The sequence below is a fragment of the Panulirus ornatus genome, chromosome 33 (genome assembly GCF_036320965.1).
Source record: "Panulirus ornatus isolate Po-2019 chromosome 33, ASM3632096v1, whole genome shotgun sequence".
Taxonomy (NCBI): domain Eukaryota; kingdom Metazoa; phylum Arthropoda; class Malacostraca; order Decapoda; family Palinuridae; genus Panulirus; species Panulirus ornatus.
The window spans coordinates 24,589,584-24,603,947 of record NC_092256.1 but is presented as its reverse complement, the minus strand read 5'-3'; the positions used below and the strand labels follow the sequence as shown (position 1 = coordinate 24,603,947).

Below are 14,364 nucleotides of genomic sequence, written 5' to 3'. Positions count from 1 at the left end.
TCCCTCAGTGTGTGCCCGTTTTCCACCCCCGGCCAGAGAATGTCCAGGCCAAAGTTTGGACGAAAATTCATTTGATTTCTTGAAGTCATCGTGACGTACAGGAACACACGTGAATCTGGATCCAGGATTATACTTGAAGGAAACAACAATCATAAGAAGTCCATGAAGAAGAAATGTCCCACAAGATGACTTAGAGAAGAGAAAGAACCATCCCACACCAGACCACACATTCAATACGGCTGTCGCCTGTCTCTGTGAGAACTGACTTGACAGAACAGCGGCCGCACATCTTAAGACCCAAAATTAGTGCGCCACAAGCGGGCCATCCTGCCCTACACCACACGAGACTACCCCGTGTGGTGTAGGGAAGCCAAGCTGGCGCTGACACAACAAGTAAACACATCAACCACACAAGGTACAGCAGCCCTGACTGGCTTGAACACCTTCTGGCACCTACAGAAGATAACGGTAAAAGGTTGTGATCCTTCCCACACTGGCCAGCATCAACACACCTCGCCTCTGAAGCAGGCATACTGAAGCTTGACTGGATACGGAATAAGATTCGTCACAAATAATTCTACATCGAAAATATGGAACGACTCAAGATACAGCCAACTGGCAAAACATATTCGACAGAATCAGATCAAGATATAGGACGGATATAAGACAACGGAGCCACCACAACAGACAAACATATCCAATACCTGGACGGCGGTATTAAACACATCTGATTCCCCAAGATGCTAGGAGCACAAAGAGACTCCAGTTATCCATCATTATATTCAACGAACAATTCTGCCGAGGGTATATAATGAAGGCAAGTACAATGTACATGTAGTAACCATCAACATCACACAACCTACGCCATACAATGCTACACTCGAGAAATATGTTCTCTCCAGCATTACCTACGCCCATCCAACACCTTCATATCACTCCATCTTAACCATAATAATAATAATAATAATAATAATAATAATAATAATAATAATAATATGCTAATACTAATACTACAAATGATATACTAATACTATTGATATTACTACTACCACTACTACTACTAATACTAATAATACTAGTAATAATGATAATAATAATGATAGTAAGTGTAGTGTTGAGGCTAGTGGGCGCGTGAGGGATAATAGTCATGAAGTGCACACTTGCCTCACACCAGTGTCTCCTTCCTGCCTCGCCCGTGCACACCATTCTTAATGTACACATGTTGTGCCACAGTCTACCTGGTGGCGCGCGGACACGTCCGTACACCCAGCCAGGACGCATCACTCCACCACAACCTGACTCCTCCCTGGTCACCAGAAGTCTTCCTCTGTGAGACACACTTCTCATCCCAAGACAGTCACTGTGTCTAGCTACCTAAGATGGCCACAGACACACTTACCCCGCGAGACAGCCCATGACACTCCCCTCTGGCCAGCTCCCACACCCTCGTCCTCTCGGCCCGTCCTACCAACCTCAGCCTCACCACAGTTCACATAACACATCATCCAGTCAGCCACACACACACACACACACACACACACACACACACACACACACACACACACACACAAAGTCATGCAGTGTATGTACAGTGTACCGCCTGTGTACAGTGTACTGCATATGTACAGTGTACTCCATATGTACAGTGTACCGCCTGTGTACAGTGTACTGCATAGGTACAGTGTACTCCATATGTACAGTGTACCGCCTGTGTACACACAACGGGTGAGCGACCACCTTATACACACAGGTGAGGGACCATCCTACACACACGGGTGAGGGACCACCCTACACACACGGGTGAGGGCCCACCCTACACACACGGGTGAGGGCCCACCCTACACAAACGGGTGAGGGCCCGCCCTACACACACAGGTAAGGACCCATCCTACACACACGGGTGAGGGACCACCCTACACACCCGGGTGAGGGCCCACCCTACACACACGGGTGAGGGCCCACCCTACACACACTGGTGAGGGACCACCCTACACACACTGGTGAGGGACCACCCTACACACACGGGTGAGGGACCACACACGGAAAATCCTATTTCGGGTAAACTCCACATTTGTCACATGTTTGACATTAAGAGCATACGAAAGCTTCAGGGTTTTCATATGATACAAGATTTTACTCACTTTGACAAATTAGAGTTAATACATTGTGAAGTGAAGGTTAACTATAGTGGTGGAGGAGCCGGGTACTGCTGTGTGCCCTAGCTCACCATGGATACAGTACACAGTGTTGACCTTGCTGCACATACTAAGACGTCCCTCCCCTTGCTCCCTCAACACAGTTCTCATACATCACACTTCTCATACATACTCACACCACATCCCCTGATCATGGTGAGTACTCTAAACATGCACTCAGAGCCTGAAGCCACAAGTAAATATTCATATCAAACTCACTGCGGAGGATGCACACTAAAACGTTTCAATAAACAGAGGCTGTTCACACAGACCCACTGAGGCAACACATCCGGCTACTCTGGGGCAGGCTCTAGTCACCCACACAAGACCCTCTTTGTTCTGTTCCACTCCTGAGCGTCTTTCGGGTGTGCTGGCCGCCCCTTCACCCACCAGATGACATTGGGATTTGCAGGTGCCGCCATGACCCACTCAGCTGTCGTAGGACGTAGGCTGAGGGCAGGAATAGGGAAGGCAGTGAGGAGGGAGTGTACCGGGTGTGGGTACGATATGTGTGTCGTGAGGACGTAGAACAGAGCCGGATTAAGCTGTGCGGACCAGCTTGATCCAAACAATCGATGACAGAGACCCAAGCTCGTTACAGACCCACTTCACTTGGTCGCTAAGTGTTGCATGGGATGACATGACTGATCTTTGTATGTGAGTATACCGCTCTTGCTTCACCTGTGTACACTAGTATATGACCCACTTACTGTACCAGGTCATGTTCCCTTCTCAGTAAACATACATGTGACCCACTCACCACACTAGCTCATGTTCCCTTCCCAGTATTCCTACATGTGTGTGTCTGGCCGGTGAGGTGGTATTTCGAGACTGAAATACACACACACACACACACACACACACACACACACACACACACACACACACACATACACATGTGGGTACGGAGGAGAGTCGTCATCCAGACCAAACCTGAAGTGGAATCTGGAAGGTTATAACGATGGAAATATAAAGAAAAGATGGAAAATAATCTAAGACTTTTGGAGGGTGTGGAAAACCTGCCTTTTGAGTAGCAAGACCTGGATGTTAGGAAAGACATGAGGTAGAGAAAGACATGAGGTAAAGACATGAGGTAGAGAAAGACATGAGGTAGAGAAAGACATGAGGTAGAGAAAGACATGAGGTAGAGAGAGACATGAGGTAGAGAAAGACATGAGGTAGAGAGAGACATGAGGTAGAGAAAGACATGAGGTAGAGAGAGACATGAGGTAGAGAAAGACATGAGGTAGAGAGAGACATGAGGTAGAGAAAGACATGAGGTAGAGAAAGACATGAGGTAGAGAAAGACATGAGGTAGACAGAGTTCCAAAGCTTAGCTGTGTAAGGGAAGAAAAATACATGGCAACGGCCCTGCCTCGAGTTGAGAACGTGTATATTATAATGATGTGAGACAGTAGCTCACTACATGGTCTACCTAATGGTAGGGAGCACACAAGCAACCACTTCTTGAGAGAAAATCCAAACTAATATCTGTAGAAGATGGGAAAGAGAACCGACATTGTAGCGGAACCTATTCAATGCAGAACTCCACACAAGGACGAATGAATCCTTCGAATAATTAGAATAAGTGATCAAATGAAGCGAAGTTACAACAACTACAGAGAACTCCCAGTTTCTGAAAGACAGAGTTACTTCTATGTGTAACATGAGGTATGTGCAATACATGCACATGTTACACAGATGCCAGGTACATCTACTGTGTTGGCTGCTCAAGTCATCTAGTTATCAAATTGCACATCAGAGGAGAGGAGGAATTTGTAATGGGTTCCAGAGGGAAATGACATCTTGGAGAGCCTGCATCGTATACTGTGTTGTTGTTGTTAGAGAACATAACTAGTAATTGATTATTACAATTACAGTGGTTTACTGATGTTTAATTATCTGAATGAAATATTTCTAATGATGTCATGAACAAAAACAGAATGAAACGAAAGTTGAGAGTAGTGTGTACAGAACCTGAGGCCAGCCAGCCCTGCTACCCGAAAAAGCTCAGCTGAGCGTGATAAAACTCGGATGTCGTAATGTATTTGACAAAAGAGAAAAGATCGTAGGTGAAGTTATTAATACCATATACGCGCATGTGTTCACGTGTGATGCACGAACATGCCAGGTTTACGACCGGGGCAATAGTTTGTTTGGATAAGGTAAGTTTACTGGGCAGGGAACGCTGGAGACACATGATCAAGAACACATGGTTCCCCAGGCAGTGCCGCTGCCTCGCAGACATCAACACAGCTGGGTCACTCGTGTGTGCAGAGGGGCTGTGGACTGACATGTTAACCCCAAGTGTCTACAATTGGAGATGTCTGGAAGGTGGTGACTCAAATAACTGCTAACCAACTTCGTGCAGGTGGTGTATGAGGAGTGAATGTTAACTTTAGGTGTAGCGAACATGTGTGGGTGTAGGAGGAAGTGATGGTGACGGGAGACTGATGCTGCTGGGGTGGATATTGGGCAAGAGAGTTCAAGCTGGGGCAATGATGGTGGTCGTACTGGAGAGGGTGATGGTGTCTGGTAAGATGACAAGTGAGTGTTGGGACCATGGTGACAAAAAAGGATGAGGTAACTGTGAAGATGGTGCTGGGCACAGGGAAGCTCTGTCGCTATCTGGAAACTTGGAGGTTGTGAAGGTTATAGTGAGGCAGGTGCTGGAGGTTAGTACTTCCCTGGCCACACTGCTGAAGGTTAGTATACCCTGTCACACAGCTGGTTTACACCTCCTGTCACTGCTGAGGTTAGTACTTCCCTGGTCACACTGCTGAAGGTTAGTCGGTACTGCTGAAGGTTAGTACTTCCCTGGTCACACTGCTGAAGGTTAGTACTTCCCTGGTCACACTGCTGAAGGTTAGTACTTCCCTGGCCACACTGCTGAAGGTTAGTACTTCCCTGGTCACACTTCTGAAGGTTAGTACTTCCCTGGTCACACTGCTGGAGGTTAGTACTTCCCTGGCCACACTGCTGGAGGTTAGTACTTCCCTGGCCACACTGCTGGAGGTTAGTACTTCCCTGGTCACACTGCTGAAGGTTAGTACTTCCCTGGCCACACTGCTGAAGGTTAGTACTTCCCTGGTCACACTGCTGAAGGTTAGTACTTACCTGGCCACACTGCTGAAGGTTAGTACTTCCCTGGTCACACTGCTGAAGGTTAGTACTTCCCTGGCCACACTGCTGGAGGTTAGTACTTCCCTGGCCACACTGCTGAAGGTTAGTACTACCCTGGTCACACTGCTGGAGGTTAGTACTTCCCTGGTCACACTGCTGAAGGTTAGTACTTCCCTGGTCACACTGCTGAAGGTTAGTACTTCCCTGGCCACACTGCTGGAGGTTAGTACTTCTTTGGTCACACTGCTGAAGGTTAGTACTTCCCTGGCCACACTGCTGAAGGTTAGTACTTCTCTGGTCACACTGCTGAAGGTTAGTACTTCTCTGGTCACACTGCTGGAGGTTAGTACTTCCCTGGCCACACTGCTGAAGGTTAGTACTTCTCTGGTCATACTGCTGAAGGTTAGTACTTCCCTGGCCACACTGCTGAAGGTTAGTACTTCCCTGGTCAAACTGCTGAAGGTTAGTACTTCCCTGGCCACACTGCTGGAGGTTAGTACTTCCCTGGTCACACTGCTGGAGGTTAGTACTTCCCTGGCCACACTGCTGAAGGTTAGTACTACCCTGGCCACACTGCTGGAGGTTAGTACTTCTCTGGTCACACTGCTGAAGGTTAGTACTTCCCTGGCCACACTGCTGAAGGTTAGTACTTCCCTGGTCACTGCTGGAGGTTAGTACTTCTCTGGTCACACTGCTGGAGGTTAAAACTTCCCTGGTCACACTGCTGGAGGTTAGTACTTCCCTGGCCACACTGCTGAAGGTTAGTACTTCCCTGGCCACACTGCTGGAGGTTAGTACTTCCCTGGTCACACTGCTGGAGGTTAGTACTTCCCTGGCCACACTGCTGGAGGTTAGTACTTCTCTGGTCACACTGCTGAAGGTTAGTACTTCCCTGGTCACACTGCTGGAGGTTAGTACTTCTCTGGCCACACTGCTGAAGGTTAGTACTTCCCTGACCATACTGCTGGAGGTTAGTACTTCTCTGGTCACACTGCTGGAGGTTAGTACTTCCCTGGCCACACTGCTGGAGGTTAGTACTTCCCTGGTCACACTGCTGAAAGTTAGTACTTCCCTCGCCACACTGCTGAAGGTTAGTACTTCTCTGGCCACACTGCTGGAGGTTAGTACTTCTCTGGCCACACTGCTGAAGGTTAGTACTTCCCTGGTCACACTGCTGGAGGTTAGTACTTCCCTGGCCACACTGCTGGAGGTTAGTACTTCCCTGGTCACACCGCTGAAAGTTAGTACTTCCCTCGCCACACTGCTGGAGGTTAGTACTTCCCTGGCCACACTGCTGGAGGTTAGTACTTCCCTGGCCACACTGCTGGAGGTTAGTACTTCCCTGGTCACACTGCTGAAAGTTAGTACTTCCCTCGCCACACTGCTGGAGGTTAGTACTTCCCTGGCCACACTGCTGGAGGTTAGTACTTCCTTGGCCACACTGCTGGAGGTTAGTACTTCCCTGGTCACACTGTTGGAGGTTAGTACTTCCCTGGTCACATTGCTGGAGGTTAGTACTTCCCTGGCCACACTGCTGGAGGTTAGTACTTCCCTGGTCACACTGCTGAAGGTTAGTACTTCCCTGGTCACACTGCTGGAGGTTAGTACTTCCCAGGTCACACTGCTGGAGGTTAGTACTTCACTGGTCACACTGCTGGAGGTTAGTACTTCCCTGGCCACACTGCTGGAGGTTAGTACTACCCTGGTCACACTGCTGGAGGTTAGTACTTCCCTGGTCACACTGCTGAAGGTTAGTACTTCCCTGGCCATACTGCTGGAGGTTAGTACTTCTCTGGTCACACTGCTGGAGGTTAGTACTTCCCTGGCCACACTGCTGGAGGTTAGTACTTCCCTGGTCACACTGCTGAAAGTTAGTACTTCCCTCGCCACACTGCTGAAGGTTAGTACTTCCCTGGCCACACTGCTGGAGGTTAGTACTTCTCTGGCCACACTGCTGAAGGTTAGTACTTCCCTGGTCACACTGCTGGAGATTAGTACTTCCTTGGCCACACTGCTGGAGGTTAGTACTTCCCTGGTCACACTGCTGAAAGTTAGTACTTCCCTGGCCACACTGCTGGAGGTTAGTACTTCCCTGGCCACACTGCTGGAGGTTAGTACTTACCTGGCCACACTGCTGGAGGTTAGTACTTCCCTGGTCACACTGCTGAAAGTTAGTACTTCCCTCGCCACACTGCTGGAGGTTAGTACTTCCCTGGCCACACTGCTGGAGGTTAGTACTTCCTTGGCCACACTGCTGGAGGTTAGTATTTCCCTGGTCACACTGTTGGAGGTTAGTACTTCCCTGGTCACACTGCTGGAGGTTAGTACTTCCCTGGCCACACTGCTGGAGGCTAGTACTTCCCTGGTCACACTGCTGAAGGTTAGTACTTCCCTAGTCACACTGCTGGAGGTTAGTACTTCCCTGGTCACACTGCTGGAGGTTAGTACTTCACTGGTCACACTGCTGGAGGTTAGTACTTCCCTGGCCACACTGCTGGAGGTTAGTACTACCCTGGTCACACTGCTGGAGGTTAGTACTTCCCTGGTCACACTGCTGAAGGTTAGTACTTCCCTGGCCACACTGCTGGAGGTTAGTACTACCCTGGCCACACTGCTGGAGGTTAGTACTTCCCTGGTCACACTGCTGGAGGTTAGTACTACCCTGGCCACACTGCTGGAGGTTAGTACTTCCCTGGTCACACTGCTGGAGGTTAGTACTTCCCTGGTCACACTGCTGAAGGTTAGTACTTCCCTGGCCACACTGCTGGAGGTTAGTACTACCCTGGCCACTGCTGGAGGTTAGTACTTCCCTGGTCACACTGCTGGAGGTTAGTACTTCCCTGGCCACACTGCTGGAGGTTAGTACTACCCTGGTCATACTGCTGGAGGTTAGTACTTCCCTGGCCACACTGCTGGAGGTTAGTACTACCCTGGTCATACTGCTGGAGGTTAGTGCTTCCCTGGTCATACTGCTGGAGGTTAGTACTTCCCTGGCCACACTGCTGGAGGTTAGTACTACCCTGGTCATACTGCTGGAGGTTGGTACTTCCCTGGCCACACTGCTGGAGGTTAGTACTTCCCTGGCCACACTGCTGGAGGTTAGTACTACCCTGGTCACACTGCTGGAGGTTAGTACTTCCCTGGCCACACTGCTGGAGGTTAGTACTACCCTGGTCATACTGCTGGAGGTTAGTGCTTCCCTGGTCATACTGCTGGAGGTTAGTACTTCCCTGGCCACACTGCTGGAGGTTAGTACTACCCTGGTCATACTGCTGGAGGTTAGTGCTTCCCTGGTCATACTGCTGGAGGTTAGTGCTTCCCTGGTCATACTGCTGGAGGTTAGTGCTTCCCTGGTCATACTGCTGGAGGTTAGTGCTTCCCTGGTCATACTGCTGGAGGTTAGTGCTTCCCTGGTCATACAGCTCTTCATGTATTTTCTTGGATCAATACGTCTTCACTATTACTACCCTTCCCCTATCAACACACACACACACACACAATTCCCTTGTGTTAGTTTTTCTTCTCGTATGAGCAGCGTCGTGTCCATTCATCATCAGAAAGAGATTCGTTGACTCACCTCTGACAAATCATATACTCCCAGATCACAAACACATTCTCACACTTGTGGTTCTTTTATATCTTATCTTCCCGAAGTGTTCCTCAACACACAGGCAGGTGACGACATTATCATGTCCACAGCTCTTCGCCGGGGGTCGAATCCTACTGCCCCTGACCCCCTCCTCCGGGCGGCGGCGGTGCTGGTGGCTCTCAGTAAGGGCACAGACCTGCATTATCCCTAAAAGGGCGGCCGGCCGGACGGCGCTCAAACCTTGACGTGGCCCACCTCCAGGCCACGCCAGTGCCACTCAAACCTTGACGTGGCCCACCTCCAGGCCACAGCAGTGCCACTCAAACCTTGACGTGGCCCACCTCCAGGCCACGCCAGTGCCATGAGGGTTGTGTCCTCCCCGGGGCCATGCGTCTGGCAAGGTCTGGCCAGAAGCAGACGTTATGTGTGGAGGATGTTGTGTCGTGTGGGCAGGAGGTGTGGCGGCGGGAGTGGCAAAGTGCGTAGTGTGTGTGTGTGTGTGTGTGTGTGTGTGTGTGTGTGTGTGTGTGTGTGTGTCATCAACGATGCTGGAGGCTCCCATCTCAGTGGCCACGGCTGGCCACTGTTGACGCATCACTCCTCACTCATACTCTCATTATCCATCAGTCAGGAAGAACTTGAGCAAAGTTTTTCCGACTTAAGGCGCTACCCCGCCACACAGAACATTCAATGTAAATACACCGATGCAAATATCATTCACATATTCCTACAGAATGAGTGGTAGAATGAGCGGTCGAATGAGCGGTCGAATGAGCGGTCGAATGAGTGGTAGAATGAGCGGTAGAATGAGTGGTAGAATGAGCGGTCGAATGAGCGGTAGAATGAGCGGTCGAATGAGCGGTAGAATGAGCGGTCGAATGAGCGGTCGAATGAGTGATAGAATGAGCGGTCGAATGAGCGGTAGAATGAGTGGTAGAATGAGTGGTAGAATGAGTGGTAGAATGAGTGGTCGAATGAGCGGTCGAATGAGCGGTCGGATGAGCGGTCGAATGAGTGGTAGAATGAGCGGTAGAATGAGTGGTAGAATGAGCGGTCGAATGAGCGGTAGAATGAGTGGTAGAATGAGTGGTAGAATGAGCGGTAGAATGAGCGGTCGAATGAGCGGTAGAATGAGCGGTAGAATGAGCGGTCGAATGAGAGGTCGAATGAGTGGTAGAATGAGTGGTAGAATGAGCGGTCGAATGAGCGGTAGAATGAGTGGTAGAATGAGTGGTAGAATGAGTGGTAGAATGAGCGGTCGAATGAGCGGTAGAATGAGCGGTAGAATGAGCGGTCGAATGAGCGGTCGAATGAGTGGTAGAATGAGTGGTAGAATGAGTGGTAGAATGAGCGGTCGAATGAGCGGTAGAATGAGCGGTAGAATGAGCGGTCGAATGAGTGGTAGAATGAGTGGTAGAATGAGTGGTAGAATGAGTGGTAGAATGAGCGGTAGAATGAGCGGTCGAATGAGTGGTAGAATGAGTGGTAGAATGAGTGGTAGAATGAGCGGTAGAATGAGCGGTAGAATGAGCGGTAGAATGAGCGGTCGAATGAGTGGTAGAATGAGTGGTAGAATGAGTGGTAGAATGAGCGGTCGAATGAGCGGTAGAATGAGTGGTAGAATGAGCGGTCGAATGAGCGGTAGAATGAGCGGTCGAATGAGCGGTAGAATGAGTGGCAGAATGAGTGGTAGAATGAGTGGTAGAATGAGCGGTCGAATGAGCGGTCGAATGAGTGGTAGAATGAGTGGTAGAATGAGCGGTCGAATGAGCGGTCGAATGAGTGGTAGAATGAGTGGTAGAATGAGCGGTCGAATGAGCGGTCGAATGAGTGGTAGAATATGGGGTAGAATGAGTGGTAGAATGAGCGGTAGAATGAGTGGTAGAATGAGCGGTCGAATGAGCGGTCGAATGAGTGGTAGAATATGGGGTAGAATGAGTGGTAGAATGAGCGGTAGAATGAGTGGTAGAATGAGCGGTCGAATGTGCGGTCGAATGAGTGGTAGAATATGGGGTAGAATGAGTGGTAGAATGAGCGGTAGAATGAGTGGTAGAATGAGCGGTCGAATGAGCGGTCGAATGAGTGGTAGAATATGGGGTAGAATGAGTGGTAGAATGAGCGGTAGAATGAGTGGTAGAATGAGCGGTCGAATGAGCGGTCGAATGAGTGGTAGAATATGGGGTAGAATGAGTGGTAGAATGAGCGGTAGAATGAGTGGTAGAATCACATATTGCTGAAGATCTTTCACTGTACCAGCTTGAGGCTGACCCTGGGCACTAGTAGCCTCCACTGGTATTGTGAACCGTCAAAAATATGTGTGCAGTTCTGCCTCCATCAAACCTCTCTCTCTCTCTCTCTCTCTCTCTCTCTCTCTCTCTCTCTCTCTCTCTCTCTCTCTCTCTCTCTCTCTCTCTCCTTCTTCTATACAAACATGATGGACGAGATATTTGAAATGCTTTACCAGGTGAAGCCCAAAATAAACCATATCTACGGATATACGACGAAGATGTAGACAAGTGGTACACACTGAAAACGAAAGTACAGTATTCCTGTTCCACAACTGTCATAAAAAATGTGTCTTATGTTGACTGACTCTTCTTCAAGCGGCCATGGCTGCAGGAGCCGTACAACAAAATCACGGACGACTGGCAACGTGATCGGTCCACATGGCTAGCCAGCATCTACACTGCCAACCGCACGACCAATACCATGTTAATTCTACTGTGACCTTTAACCGACATCCACCAAAACAATATCTTTTTTCGCAAAAAAAGTGAAACAAATGATATGAATAAAGAGCAAATAAAACCATAAATATATTCGTCTTTCCTCAAATTATATCAAATTATTGGTTAACGATCAGCCAGTCAAGCTGAGGATGGCTGAACTCTGGCAGAAGATGAGGAATTATACGAGGAGCTAAATGATCAATTGAAAAGTGTTGCCACAGTGCAGGATGAAACGCCATCAGGGTTAGAAAGGTGGAAGGGGAAAACTCTGGACAAACAAATCATATTTTCACCTTGATACAGCAGCATGATGAGCCATACATGGTGTATGTTCCTGATGAAACTTCCACATGTGTGTGTGTGTGTGGCAGGATGCTGCACAGCCACTTGCTAAGCTTGTCGGAATACTATCCATTAAGACACTGGGGAAAGTGGAACTTCCAGAGATACGGAGGAAGGCAGATGTCGAGCCGATATTTAATAATAAAGGTCGGAAAACCGCGCACATGTCCAGGTCAGCCTCACTCACCTATATGTGGTTCCTAACACACTGAAAGAAATGCTCAGGCACCAAATGAACGACTACCTGCACAGGAGACTGCTTACCTGGGAGACATCACAGGTTCAGGGGGATGCGAGGTCTTGTTTGATGAATCTTTGAGACTTTTATGACTGGGTAAGCAGTGACTTTGATCACTGAAGTGTCTGGTACACTGTGTGGCTCACGAAGCTAGAGGCACCTTACCCCATCATGTGTGGCTCACGAAGCTAGAGGCACCTTACCCCATCATGTGTGGCTCACGAAGCTAGAGGCACCTTACCCCATCATGTGTGGCTCACGAAGCTAGAGGCACCTTACCCCATCATGTGTGGCTCACGAAGCTAGAGGCACCTTACCCCATCATGTGTGGCTCACGAAGCTAGAGGCACCTTACCCCATCATGTGTGGCTCACGAAGCTAGAGGCACCTTACCCCATCATGTGTGGCTCACGAAGCTAGAGGCACCTTACCCCATCATGTGTGGCTCACGAAGCTAGAGGCACCTTACCCCATCATGTGTGGCTCACGAAGCTAGAGGCACCTTACCCCATCATGTGTGGCTCACGAAGCTAGAGGCACCTTACCCCATCATGTGTGGCTCACGAAGCTAGAGGCACCTTACCCCATCATGTGTGGCTCACGAAGCTAGAGGCACCTTACCCCATCATGTGTGGCTCACGAAGCTAGAGGCACCTTACCCCATCATGTGTGGCTCACGAAGCTAGAGGCACCTTACCCCATCATGTGTGGCTCACGAAGCTAGAGGCACCTTACCCCATCATGTGTGGCTCACGAAGCTAGAGGCACCTTACCCCATCATGTGTGGCTCACGAAGCTAGAGGCACCTTACCCCATCATGTGTGGCTCACGAAGCTAGAGGCACCTTACCCCATCATGTGTGGCTCACGAAGCTAGAGGCACCTTACCCCATCATGTGTGGCTCACGAAGCTAGAGGCACCTTACCCCATCATGTGTGGCTCACGAAGCTAGAGGCACCTTACCCCATCATGTGTGACTTACGAAGCTAGAGGCACCTTACCCCATCATGTGTGGCTCACGAAGCTAGAGGCACCTTACCCCATCATGTGTGGCTCACGAAGCTAGAGATACAGGCAAGAATAAAGGGCTGACTACTTCACTGGACACTACCTCTGTAGGAGGAGATTAACGACGCAGATAAGAGGTTACAAGTGTCCTGCCGCAGGGCTTCGTCTAGTGCCCATTGTTATTGTATGTAAATGAAGAGCCTGAAGGACTAGACTGGTATGTAAACATGTCTGCGGATGATGGGAACGTCATGAGAAATGAAGAATGAAAACCATTACAACAGCTTACAAAGGACCTGAGCATACCTTAAAGTTGGTCTGACAAATGGTTGATGAGATTGACAGTATGTGCGACGTACATATGACGATGGAATATTTGTAATTACTACATAGCGGGATATAAATAGATTTAGGGGTCAACATTGTGCCTAAACCGTGGCCAGAGATACACATCAGGAGATTTCTGAAAGAGATAAACTATCCGCTGGGCAAATATTAGAATCTCATTCGAGTTTCTGGCTACGGAAATGTTTGGTAATATATTTAAAGCATATTTTAGATCGAGGCGAGATTAAGCCTCCCACGTGTGGTCACCACACCTACAGAAGCAAACAAATATGAACGAGAAGCTACACAGACGGTGACTGAGTCAAAAGAACTGAGCTACAATGAAAAGCTGAAGACTAGAAAGTGTTCAACATGGAGGAGAGACGAAAGTAGATGTCCAGAAACAATCATTAGCTTCCTACGTCAGGCAGATGACGCTGACAGTCAACAGGTCATGTTTTACGAGGTGCAACACCAGAGTTAGTTACCAGAAGCCGTAATTAGAGGATGAGTGAGATGCTCATTGAAAGGAACTTAAAAAAAGAAAATAAGTGTGATGATGGTGGACGGTTGAAATGGTGTATGGCAAGATACGATGAAGGCAGGCACCTTACAAGTTGGGCGTCGCGGGTGTAGAACTCTTCCCCTGCAAAGAACAAACAGGTAATGATAACACAGTAATGAGGACACTGCCTACAGTCATGAAAATACCAGTACAAAGTATTAAGGACAATACACGATTATGTGCGCACCATGACACAGGGAAGAGGACAATGACGTCTACTGTAGCGAAATGAATAACTTTTCTTGAGA

The 14,364-nt window shown here is 48.9% G+C and overlaps 1 protein-coding gene across 1 annotated transcript in view; it reads left to right on the top strand.

The window, feature by feature from the left end:
• LOC139759650 (uncharacterized) overlaps window positions 1-14,364 on the top strand; it is a 91,261-nt gene that overhangs the window by 12,995 nt on the left and 63,902 nt on the right. The window lies entirely within an intron of this gene.